This window comes from Lipotes vexillifer, unplaced genomic scaffold (genome assembly GCF_000442215.2).
Source record: "Lipotes vexillifer unplaced genomic scaffold, Lipotes_vexillifer_v1.1 scaffold966, whole genome shotgun sequence".
Taxonomy (NCBI): Eukaryota; Metazoa; Chordata; class Mammalia; order Artiodactyla; family Lipotidae; genus Lipotes; species Lipotes vexillifer.
In genome coordinates this window covers 128,303-141,268 of record NW_006795769.1, presented here as the reverse complement: position 1 = coordinate 141,268, position 12,966 = coordinate 128,303, and the positions used below count along the sequence as shown (strand labels likewise).

The 12,966-nt window shown below is 44.0% G+C and overlaps 1 protein-coding gene across 2 annotated transcripts in view; it reads right to left on the bottom strand.

Annotated features, from left to right (window-relative positions):
- The window catches only part of NELFA (negative elongation factor complex member A), a 24,161-nt gene that overhangs the window by 9,974 nt on the left and 1,221 nt on the right, over positions 1-12,966 (bottom strand). The gene's annotated exons all lie outside the window — the stretch shown is intronic.

Below are 12,966 nucleotides of genomic sequence, written 5' to 3'. Positions count from 1 at the left end.
AAAAAAAGACAAACACAGATAACCACGTGAGCTAACAACTCCACTCCCAGGTACAGACCCAAAAGAACGGAAAACGTATGTCCACCCAAAAACTCACACATGAATGGCTGGCTGTATTTGTAACAACCCCAAAGTGGAAGCAACTCCAAGGCCATCATCTGATGAATGGATGGCCAAAATGTGGTCTATCTATACAACGAAACATTATCTGGCAATAAAAAGATGCACGACGTGACAAAGCTCTGTGAAAGAAGCCAGAGCTGAGAGAGCGCACGCCGGGTGGCTCTGTGCATGTGAGACGCCCAGGACAGGCCACCCACGGGCCCGGGAGGTGGGACGGTGGTCCTGGGGCTGGAGTGGGGACAGGGAGTGACTGCCAGTGAGCTAGGGGTTTCCTTCTCAGAGAGATGGAAACGTTCTGGTATCAGGTAGTGGCAATGACTGCACAGCACTGTGATGTACCATAACCACTTGTACACTTTAAAAGAATGAATCCTATGTGAATATCTCAGTTTGAGAAACTGTATGAGGAAAAAAACAGGGGGCCATAAGGCAAGCTTAGCCAAAGCCTGCAGACGTCTCCAAAGTTGGCGTCACACCTGGGCTCCTGCCTGGAGGCGGGAGTGTCCCTGGCCCTGGTTGGGCACCATGTTCCCAGATGTCAGAAGTCCGGGTGCCCAGGAAGCACAGCTGAGCTGTCTCTGGAGGGGGCAGCCTGGCAGTGGGCCGGCAAGGACAGGCCTGTGTCCAGGGGATGGCCCTTGTCACCTGGAACACAGCTCTGGCCCTCCCTGGCACGGAGCTCCTGGAAAAGCTGGGCCAGGAGGCATGTGCTTCAGTCCAGAGGAGACACAACAGTGGAGGAACCAGCAGACAAGGAACCAAGAGTCAAACGGAAAGAGGACAGGACAGAAAACACCAATATCCGCTAGACATGCTTCTACTGAGCACATGACCAGGTATAGCGCCGTGAATTTTTTAAACTCTCTAAAATAAGGACATAAAGCAGAGAAATGAGTTCAAGACACAGCAAGACAACAAGAGGTAACAAAATCAATAAAAAGACCATACCTCAAAATAGACTTAAGATGTCATTAAATCTCTAAGAATGCATTACAATGACAAGGAGCCCCCCAAAATGCCTGAATGGATGACAAGGTGTATGGTGCTTTCAATACCATAAAGACAAACACTTTCCCTCAGTAATCTGTAAGTCTAGGGTGACCCCACTCAAGGTGCAGAAATATTTTCTTCACAGAACTGGACAATCTGATTCTAAACTTCCTATGAGAAAAGCAATAAACAAAAATAAGAAAAAAAAATTTTTTTAAGGTAACAAAAGAAAGATCAATTTTACCAGATATTGAAATGACAAATGCCACATGATTAAATACGTGCCTTACCTCTCACTTTATTCCCAGATAAACTTCAAATGGATCAGATTTCAATCTGAGAAATGAGACTAAAAGCACAAGAAGAAACCATACAAGTCCTTCTTTTGCATGACTGCTAAGGAAGATGTCTTCTGTAGTTATGATTCTAAACCAAGGAGCCATAAAAGACACGAACTTGAATTTTACTACTTAAGTATTTTTCCCATGGAAAACCAACAAACAGCTCCAAATTCCCTATATTAAATCAGGAGAAATGGCAAACTGGGTGAAAAAAATACTTTGCAACTCCTATCACAGGCAATTAAAAAAAAATGCACACATAGATATGAGTGTATATATGTTATAGATGTCTATATATATAAAGAACAAACACACATATATAGAGATTGATCTTACATGTCCATTTTTTAAAAGTTTACCACTAGAAAAATGATTTAAAACTTTAAAAAATGCAAAGGATGCTCAGCCTCATTCAACGTAAGAGAAATGCAAAATAAACGTTAGGAGGAGATACAATTCCCACTTCAGGGATGGGCAGGGCGGAGCGGGGTGGCCCCTGCTGGCCCTCCTGGGAGGACGGGCATGATGGCGAAGGGCTCTGTGGCACACGCTCCTGAGTCCAACCATCTCAGGCCAAACCCCGAATCTGTCAGCACTCCCAGGACAGCCTGGGAGTGCGTTAGCAGCAGTGGCTCGCAGTCATCCTGGGGATTCAGCACTCGGAACAGCGTCTGGCAGAAGTGAGAACACCTCCCAGGGAGCAGGCGACCACACTGACAAGAACTTAAATGGGCATAACCTCTACTAAGTTTATTTTATTTATTCTTTTAAATTTTTGGCCGCACCGCGCAGCTTGCAGGATCTTAGTTCCCCGACCAAGGATCGAACCCACGCCCTCGGCAGTGAAAGCATGGAGTCCTAACCACTGGACCGCCAGGGAATTCCCTCTACTAACTCTATTTTAGTGATACTCATCACAATTTATGACGTATGTGCTTTTTGCCTGAGCAATTAGTACTTCCAAGAATTTATCCTCTGGATTAGAGACCTAAATGCAAGACCCGATACTATAAAACTCTTAGAGGAAAACATAGGCAGAACACTTTTTGACATAAATCACAGCAATATATTTTTGGATCCATCTCCTAGAGTAATGGAAACAAAAACAAAAATAAAGGAACCATGAACAAAAAGACAACCTACAAAATGGAGAAAATATTTGTAAACGATGCGACCAATAAGGGATTAATCTCCAAAATATACAAACAGCTCATAAAACTCAATATAAAAAAAAACAAATCAAAAAATAGGTAGCAGATCTAAATAGACATTTCTTCAAAGAAGACACACAAGTGGCCCAAAGGCACGTGAAAAGACGTTCAACATTGGTAATCATTAGAGAAATGCAAATCACACTGGTCAGAACGGCCATCACCAAAAAGTCTACAAGTAATAAATGCTGGAGAGGGTGTGGAGAAAAGAGATCCCTTCTGCACTGTTGGTGGGGCTGTAAACTGGTGCAGCCACTATGGAGAACAGTATGGAGGTTCCACAAAAAACTAAAAATAGAGCTACCATATGATCCTACAATCCCACTCCTGGGCATATATAAGGAGAAAACTCTAATTCTAAAAGGTACACACACCCCAATGTTCACCGCAGCACTACTTACAATACCAGGACACGGAAGCAACCTAAATGTCCATCAACAGAGGGATGTATGAAGACGATGTGGTACATATATACAATGGAATATTACTCAGCCATAAAAACAATGAAATAATGCCATGGATGGACCCAGAGATTATCATACTAAGTGAAGTCAAAAAAAGACAAATATTATATGATATTATTTATTTGTGAAATCTAAGAAAACTGATACAAATGAACTTACACACAAAACAGAAACAGACCCACAGACATAGAAAACAAACTTATGGTTACCAAAGCAGGGGAGGGAGAAACAAATTAGGAGTTTGAGATTAAAATATACACACTACTATATATAAAAGAGATAACCAACAAGGACCTGCTGTACAGCACAGGAAACTATACTCAGTATTTTGTAATACCCTGTAAGGGGGAAGAATCTGAGAAAGAGCTCGCATGCACGTGTGTGTGTGTAACTGAATCACTTCGCTGTACACCTGAAACGCAACACTGTTAAGTCAATTATTAATATATTTCAATAAAAATAAATAAAAACTACAAAAAAAAAAAGAAGAATTTATCCTCTAGTTACCTTGCACACCTGAGGGAATTCACTGCAGCAAAAGACAGGAAACAGCTGCGTGCCCACCAACGGGACGGGAGACCAAGGAGATAAAGTAGGTCCTGTGAGGCAGGAAAAAGAATGCAGCTACAGTGTGGGCACTGCTATGGAAGCATCACCAAGACGGATTTGCAATTAGTGTGAATCTCTATAACTCATCCATCCTACAGACACGGGGGCCCCCTCCACTAAGGGCCAGGCAAAGTGGGGTATTAGGGATACAGAGACACACAAGACACAGGACCAGGTCTCAAAAAGCTCACAGGTGAGCACTAAAGAAACTGAGAACTCACTTGTGTTCACAAAAACCTACTGCTATAGGCTGAACTGTGCCCCTTCAAGATTTGTTGGGGTCCTTAACCCAGGACCTCAGAATCTGATCTTATTTGGAGACAGGGCCTTTATGGAGGTCATCGAGTTAAAATGAGGCCATTCAAATGGGTCGTAATCCAACACAACTAGCATGCTTATAAAAAGGGGATATTTGGACAGAGATGAACACACACAGAGGGAAGATGACGTGAAGGCTCCTGTGGAGAAGCCGGTCACGGGACTAAAGCAATGCCCCTACCAGCCAAAGAACACCTGAGGCCACCAGAAGTTCGGAGAGAGGCATGGATTTGACTCCTGGCCACTCAGAGCTGTGAGACAACACACTTTCGTTGTTCTAAGACATCTACTCTGTGGTACTTTACTGCAAACTAACACAACTACCATGAGGCAACTGGACAATATTTTACAAAAACATTTGAGGAGAAAAAAAGGGGGGGTTAAAGACAAGAAAGACCACTGTTATGAGCTGAATGTTTGTGTCCCCCCTCAAGTTCATATGCTGAAACCCTAATCTTTGGGAGGTGACTAGGTGTGAGGGCTGGGCCTTGATGAATGGGATTAGTGCCCTTATAACAGCCCCCAGGGCAGGGCTCGCTCTCTCCTGCCACAGCTGAGCACACAGCCAGAAGGCTGCCATCTGCAAGCCAGGAAGAGGGCCCTCACCAGAAACTGAATCAGCCAGCTCAGACGAACAGCTCATCGTGGGCTTTCTTTCCATCACCCAGAATTGTAAGGAAGTAAATGTCTATTATGTAAAGCACCAGGTTTACGGTATTTTTGTCACGGCAGCTTGAGCCTTTAGATTAAATAAACTCATCAGTGAGAATCCGCCTTCAGCACTCTCGTGGCAATAAGCTTTCATGGGTCTCTGCGGGGAAACAGACGCAGAGTAAGTGAGGGGCTCCCAGTTCTTGCCAAGAGGGCAGACTGGCGTGGGCTGCTGGAACACCACACACACAGACACACGTGGCACCACAAACCCACAAGAAAAGGAAAGTTGGCCTGCATTTCAACGCATGGCTGGGAACCCTGGGCTCAGAACAGAGAAAAATAACACCTTCTCCCCATGCAACCACACAAATGAGGTGTAGTACTGAGGCATTAGAGATGGATCTCTGAACAGGAGGGCTACAAAGTGAGGAGAAACAAGAGAAGCACATTTAATGACTTCTTAAACAAAACTTCAAAACACAAACCATGAGCCAAAACACGTATTATGTGCATTAAAGGAAAGGTGATGAGCAAATGGGAAGTTTAGCAGGCAGATGGATCTGTAACGTTCAAAACCAGCAGTGTTTAACATTAAAATAGACAAAGAGGCCCCACAAATCAACAAGAGGATAGCAACCCCAATAAAACACAGGCAGGTGTTATTAATGGGCAACGTACAAAGAGGAAATCTGAGACGGCAACAAACCCAGCCACAGATACCTCAAATGAACTGGAAAAACCCCCAAATGAACACACGCAGCACTTTCCAAACACTGATTTGCAAAAGCAGAAAAGTGGACAAGGCCAAGTGCTGGGGGGTGAGGGAGATGGCACAGGTGCCCACAGGCACTGCACGTGGGAGTGCGGGCACCTCAATGCCGTCACTTACGCAAATACCTTCTATGACCCAACAATCCCACCCCTGGGCATAGATTCCAAGTAAATGTTCACAGCAATCCACGGGTAAGGAGCTTCGCGTCACAGCATGATTGCTGTGGCTGAGCTGGGGGCAGCCTGCTATCAGTGCTGGAGGGTGGCATGCATGGGGGTGGCAACAGTCGGGGTGCAGCTGAGCAGGTCAGGAGCTGGCACACTTTTCTGTAAAGAGCCAGAGACTGACTATTTCAGGCCCTGGGGGCTACGCAGCTCTGTCTCATCTTTTTTCACTAACCCTTTAATAACGCTCAAAACATTCTTAGTTTACAGACTGTACAGAAAACAAGTCACAGGCCTCAGTTTGCCAACCCTAGGGTTAGATGAACAGCAACACAGTGAATATTAAATACATATTTTGTTTACAAAAGCTGAGATATGTGAGACAAAAGAATTTATATCAATTAAAAATACATGCACCCCCCCCCCACCCCAATTTGAGCAAACACTTTACCAGAGAGGCTCAACACCTTTAGTCACCATGGAAACGTTAACTGAAACCTACTAGAGTGATTGCATTAAAAAAAACCCACCATGACCTTCACACTCCTCTGGGGATACTGAAATGATACAAGCACCCTGGAAAGCAGTTTGGCAGTTTCCTATCAGGGGACCTGTCCGTCCTCTCCCAGGTGTTTCCTCTAGAGAAATGGCGACAGTCCACACAAGGACCTGTCCATACATGTAAAGATGTCCATTCAGAGGGACACTACTCAGCAGGAAAAGTTACAAGCTACTAATACACATAACACAAGTGTGAACTTCAAGATAAGGATGCTGAGTGAAACCCAGACCAAAAAAGCACTATTACTATAACATTCCAGGAAATGCCAGCCAAGCCATGGAGACAGAAAGTAGGTCGGTGGCTGCTTAGCCCAGGGAGAGGGACGGAGGGTTACAAAGAGGCAGGAGGACAACGTTCTCCGCACCGCAATGGTTTTAAAGGTGCGCACACGCCACACTGCGCACGTTCGATATGTTTACGTCAATTACACTTCAAATGAAAAACAGTCCCTAAAAACAATACACATTTTTAAAGAACGCTCACAAAAAAACCCGTAACAGAACAGGGCAAGTTGCTACCTATGGGGAAAGTGGAGTAGGATGTGGCAATAAAACAGAGAAGCCAAACAGAAGAGACTTTGAAGGGAAATCAGTAAATAAGTTTAACAACAGAATAAGAAAGAGACGGAATAAGTCCGATGCTACCCAGATCATAACAGGCAGGAAAAAAACGGCTTGAAAATACCAAAGAGGCTGCACAGAAAACAGAGGGAAGTCTCCCACACACCTGACTGGAGATTCAGAGAGAAAGGGAACAGAAACTGGGACCAAGGCAAGGTCTATAGAGGAAATTGTTAAGAATTAACAGATGAAAGATAATCACTATTTCAAGAAGCCCAACAAACTTTGTAGGATAAATTTTTAAAAATTTCTTCACCAAAACACATCCTAGGAAATTGCAGAACTACAGAGTGAAGCCACTGTCCTGGGCCAATGGGCCCAAGGCCCTCAGGGGCGCTCCCATGGCCTGGCATCAAGTTGCTGCCTCGCTGGGGCCACTGGAGCCCCATGCCAGGGGCACTATAGGCACCTGACCACAGGAAGGAAATGACTGAGGTGCTTGACTCTGGGGGACACTGGAGTTTAGGTCAAATTCCAATGACGCGGCGAGTCTGTGTGTAAAAGGTCAGTGTCAGAACTGTCAGGTGGACCTGGGTCCAGTTTCCTTAGAAACAGCAACAGTGAGAGACGTGGGTGTCATGCTCACACACCCCTTATCCGAGCCTCTGCACCTGGGCTGGAAACTGAGGCTGCTTCTTTGTGTTGAAGTGTCTTAGATCCTCCAAGCAAAAGTGGGATGTTTCACTATTACTGATATGAATTTAAACAGCAGTTTCCGAGAGTCTGTGATTTTCATTTTTTAAAAAATTTATTTATTTTATTTATTTATTTTTGGCTGCGTTGGGTCTTCGTTGCTGTGCGCAGGCTTTCTCTAGTTGTGGTGAGGGGTGGCTTCTCTTGTTGCGGAGCACAGGCTCTAGGCACATGGGCTTCAGTAGTTGTGGCACGTGGGCTCAGCAGTTGTGGCTCACGGACTCTAGAGCGCAGGCTAAGTAGTTGTGGCACACGGGCCCAACTGCTCCGCAGCATGTGGGATCTTCCCGGACCAGGGCTCGAACCCGTGTCCCCTGCGTTGGCAGGCAGATTCTTAACCATTGCGCCACCAGGGAAGCCCAAGTCTGTGATTTTTAGACAACAGAGTTTCTCAGCGAATAAGGCAGCCATAGTGATTAAAGGGCATGCTGTGACAATTCACAGCTGTGACATGTCCTTGGGGAAACACTGTTTCTTATTCACTTGGCAGCTGGCCTGATCTGTTACCCCAGGTGATAAATATGTAGCTATCCCAGTCACTGATCACTGGAATCCCTAGGCTTCCCACAGCAGTCTCATGAGTTGGATAATTTTACATATTAAAGAGTTACCTCAGGCAGCCCTAAAACTCTCCCTAAAACTTCCTTTGGTGGCAATGTTAAGGACTTGGACAAGAGGGGTCACTGGTTTTATCAGTAGCAGCATTACAGGTTCCTCAAAGCCCTTTCAAATATAGCTAAAACATTATGAAGTCAGTATTTACATTTTACGACACTCTGTAGTTAGCAAAACACCTCATGTACATTGCCTCCTGACATCATTCTTACTTCCTGGACCAAATTCTAAATTCTTTGAGAGCAGGGGCCCTAAATCACTTCTGTACCCCTCACTGAATAAACTAAAATACTGGACCATTAAAATCTCTTTTCCTCTTCCCTCCTATTAGTTAAGAACTGTTGCTGACTTAGCTTTTAAGAGAAATAGATACATCACAAAACAAGTGAACTGGTTTCAAGATTTCATTAAGAAACACAAGTTGTAGCAGACGCTGTGTACGATGTTTACTTTTACATGTCCCGGCCAAGGGGTCAAAAGTTATTCTTGGTGTGTCTATGAGGATGTTTCTGGATGAGACTAACATCTGAACTGCACACACTGCCCTCCCTAATGTGGATGTCCCTCATTAAATCAATGGAAGACCTGAACAGAACAAAAAGGCTGAGTAAGATGGAACTCCTTCTGCCTGACTGTTGAGCTGAGACTTTGGTCTTTTCCAATCTTGGGACTTGGATGAAATACTGGCTCCTCTTGGGTCTCTGACCTGCTGGCTTTTTAGACTGGAACTACACTTTAGCTCTCCTGGGTCTCAAACATTCTGGCTGCAGCTCCTGGGACTTTTCAGGAGGCTTTTGTGAGCCAATTCCTTTCAATAAAAACCAGTGTCTCTCCCCGCTCCCCCCCCCCCCCATATGTTATATATAGGTATACATAAGGTACACACGCATCCTATTTGTTCTGTTTCTCTGGAGAACCCTGGCTAATACAGTGCAGAACACACACAGCCCAGCCATCTAGTCCCCCTGTATCTATGGTGCTATGTAAAAAAGCTTAATCTTCAGAATGTTATCCCCTAAGGTATCAGACCCTAAAGAAAGATAATTAAAATAGCTAAGTGAATTGGGATGTTTTGGAGAGTTTGTTTTGTTTTTTAACACTGAATATATAATAAAAATGCCTTTCAGAAAACTAAATTATCCAGAATGGCCTAGTTCATTTTCAACCTAGCTAAGCAAGTTCTTCATTATAATTTCTTGTAATACAGACAGAATCCAAGAACAAACTATATATTTTACAAAATCAATGAAAGAAAGCTGGTATACCTAGATCGATGCTGGACAAAAATAGACAAAACATTACCGACTATAGAGACCGCTATATAAAGATCCATGGTTCAGTTCACAAGGCAACAATAACAATTCTAAACTTGTGTGCACCTAATAACTTAACCTCAAAATGTAGAAAGCAAAAGTTGATAAAACTATAAGGACTAGACAAATCCATAATCATAATAGAGATAAACACATCCCCTCATTGACTGATAAATTTTTCTAAATCAGTAAGAATACAGTAGACCTGTACAACACGATTAAACAAATTTGACCGAATGAACATATACTGGGCAATGGATCACCAAACTTGATCATAAAATGCTTCTGAAACTCACTTGCAATGTTTACAAAAACTGACCACATATTTCACCATTAAGCAAATCTTAAATTTCAAATGACTGAAATAATATAGACTATATTTGCTGACAAGCACTCAATCCAGCTAGAAATCACTAGTAAAAACATAACTAAAACCTCCCTCCCTCCAATGTATGGAAATTAAGAAACATTTCTAAATTACAAAGGGGTCAGTGAGGAAATCATCATAGAAATGACAAAATATTGTGACTTGGTAATGAAAACACTATCAAAACTCATAGGATGCAGTGATTAGAAAATAACCAGGACTTCACTGGTGGCGCAGTGGATAAGACTCCGCGCTCCCAATGCAGGGGGCCCGGGTTCAATCCCTGGTCAAGGAACTAGATCCCACATGTATGCCGCAACTAAGAGTCCGCAAGCTGCAACTAAGACCCAGTACAGCCAAAATAAATAAATAAACATTTTTTAAAAAAGATAAGAGAATGTTATTATCTACTCTATGCTAATACATTTGAAGTTTTAATAGAAACTGCCAAATCACTAGAAAATATATAATATCCAGAAAATTTTACTTATGAAGAACATAAAACCAAGCATCAACACTAAAATATCTTCCCACAGAGAAAATCCAGGCCCCTAGGCGGCTTTATCACTAAGTTCTACCAAACATTTAAAAAGAAACACTTCCATTGTTAGACAAACTTTCCAAAGAAGAGGAAAATAGAAGATACATTACCACTCCTTTTATAAGGGTAGCATAACTTCAACACCAATATCTGACAAAGACAGTCTGGGAAAGTAAAATTAGAGGTTAATCTCACCCATGAACACAGATACAAAATTCCTACACAAAATATCAGGACAACATAATCCTACATATAAAATGACCAACTTAGGAACGCCAGGTTGGTTAACAGCTAATGCTATTCTGGGACCTCCCTGGTGGCGCAGTGGTTAAGAATCTGCCTGCCAATGCAGGGGACATGGGCTCCATCCTTGGTCCGGGAAGATCCCATGTGCCGCGGAGCACCTAAGCCCGTGCGCCACAACTACTGAGCCCGCTCTAGAGCCCGCGAGCCACAACTACTGAGCGCACATGCCTAGAGCCCGTGCTCTGCAACAAGAGAAGCCACCGCAATGAGAAGCCCGCGCACCGCAACAAGGAGTAGCCCCTGCTCGCTGCAACTAGAGAGAGCCCGCCCATCAATGAAGACCCAAGGCAGCCAAAAAACAAAAACAAAAACAAAAAACACAATGCTATTCTGTAAATGTGGCAAACTATATGTCAATAGACATTATAAACATTTGATAAAATTCAATATTCATTCATGTTCACATCTACTACAATTGTTACCCCCAAACTGGGTTCACCTCTTGATGAGTGTTGAGCCAAAAGACACAACCAAGCCAAAAAGAAGGAAGGATGTGTTCCTTGCAGCCAGTAAGGGGAACAGCAGGATCTTTCCCGAAGCTGTGTCTCCCCAACGCCAAAAGTGGGGAAGTTTTAAGCTATGGGTACATGCATATTCATGAGGGGGCTTTGGGGGCTGACGGAAGTCACATAGGTCAATATCATCATTCCATCCTCTGCCTGGTGGGGGTCTTAGCTCTTGCAGAACAGAAAGATGCGTATCAGATCGTTACTTACATCCCTGGAGGAAGAACTAGGACTCTGCTTTATCGCCAAACTACCATTTCTTAACTGCTTTTCCTTTGTTCCTGCATTCTCTCACTTCCTTAAGATCCTTAATTACTGAGACCTGTTCAAGGGCAAGCGTTGTGGCCAGGCTTCGATCCCAACATGACTTCGGCCAAAACTGGCTTTTTCTTATTTAAAGTTTTGGCCATGAACTCGGGACAAGTATGGTTAATAAACAGGTTATGGGGGAGACAAACTTCCACCCACCGCAGGCCAGATTCTTGGAGGACTCTGCACAGGAGAAAGACTCTATATAAGCGGAAGGCAAAACTGGACAATCTCTGACAAGACCACAGGGAGCTCCCTCCCCCGGCCCCCCAGCACGGAAGCATATCGTAAGAGGAGTACACCTGCTTAGATACAGCTGAGAGCTCCTGTGACTGAAGGCTCCATGGACAAGCTAAATCAAGACACAACTGGAAGAAATCTGCAACATACACATCCGAAGAAAGGCTGCTATTCAAAATTTATTTTTTAAAAAACTCCTACAAAGCGGGAATTCCCTGGCGGTCCAGTGGTTAGGACTCCACGTTTCCACTGCTAGGGTTCAATCCCTAGTCCGGGAACTAAGATCCTGCAAGCCGTGCAATGCAGCAATAAATAAATAAATAAATGTTTTTAAAATAATAATAAATAAAACTCCTACAAAGCAATGAAAAAAATACATGGGGGAAAATTTTTTCTTGAACAATTAACAAAAAAGAACATCAAATAATGAATAAGCACATGAAAAGATGCCCAACCATACGCATACTCAGAGAATGGAACACTATTCAGCAGTGAAAATTAAACCACAGCGGGGCCGTAGGTTGGATGAATGTGTCAAGGTGTCAACACGAAGAAGTCAGACACACCCACATCACTCACGCGAAACACACGATATGATACCGTAACATTAAGTTCAAGCCAGGCAAAACCAAACTGTACTGCTGAAAAATGCCTATACAACTAATAAATCACAAGGAATGGCAGAGAAGTGATCACCTCCCAAAGTGAGCGAGGGGAGAGGGCAAGGGTTGTGATCCGGAACAGGTCGGGGAGGTCTCTGGACACAGCTTTATTCTGTTTCTCTTGTACACGTTATATATAAAAAAAACTATCAACCATAATAACGGGGCAGTCACTGCGACAGTAGTTGGGGAACGTTTAAACAACTACGGCGCTTCAACATTTTGAAAAACTACTTATTTTGTGCAAAAAGTGACACAATTTACCGTTAAGGAAAACAAGCAGAGAACAAGTCGGACAGACCCACTGATGAGAACGATGCAAGAACACGAGCGTGTGGCAAGAACCCAGAGCACAGGGTGACCGAACCGGGTGGGTACCCCGATAGGTGAAAGCAAGAAAACCGAGGTGGGCGCTGAGCCCGAGGCGGGCCCCCGACAGCCCGACCCCCTTCCCCCCGTCCGGGCACCTCGCCCGCGGCTCCGACAGGTGCAGGCGGGCAGCTAGGGCTCGCGTCCACCGCGGGGGGGCTTTTCAGGAATAAGATGCTCACGTTCATGTTCCTCAGCATGTCTGGTACCATATTGT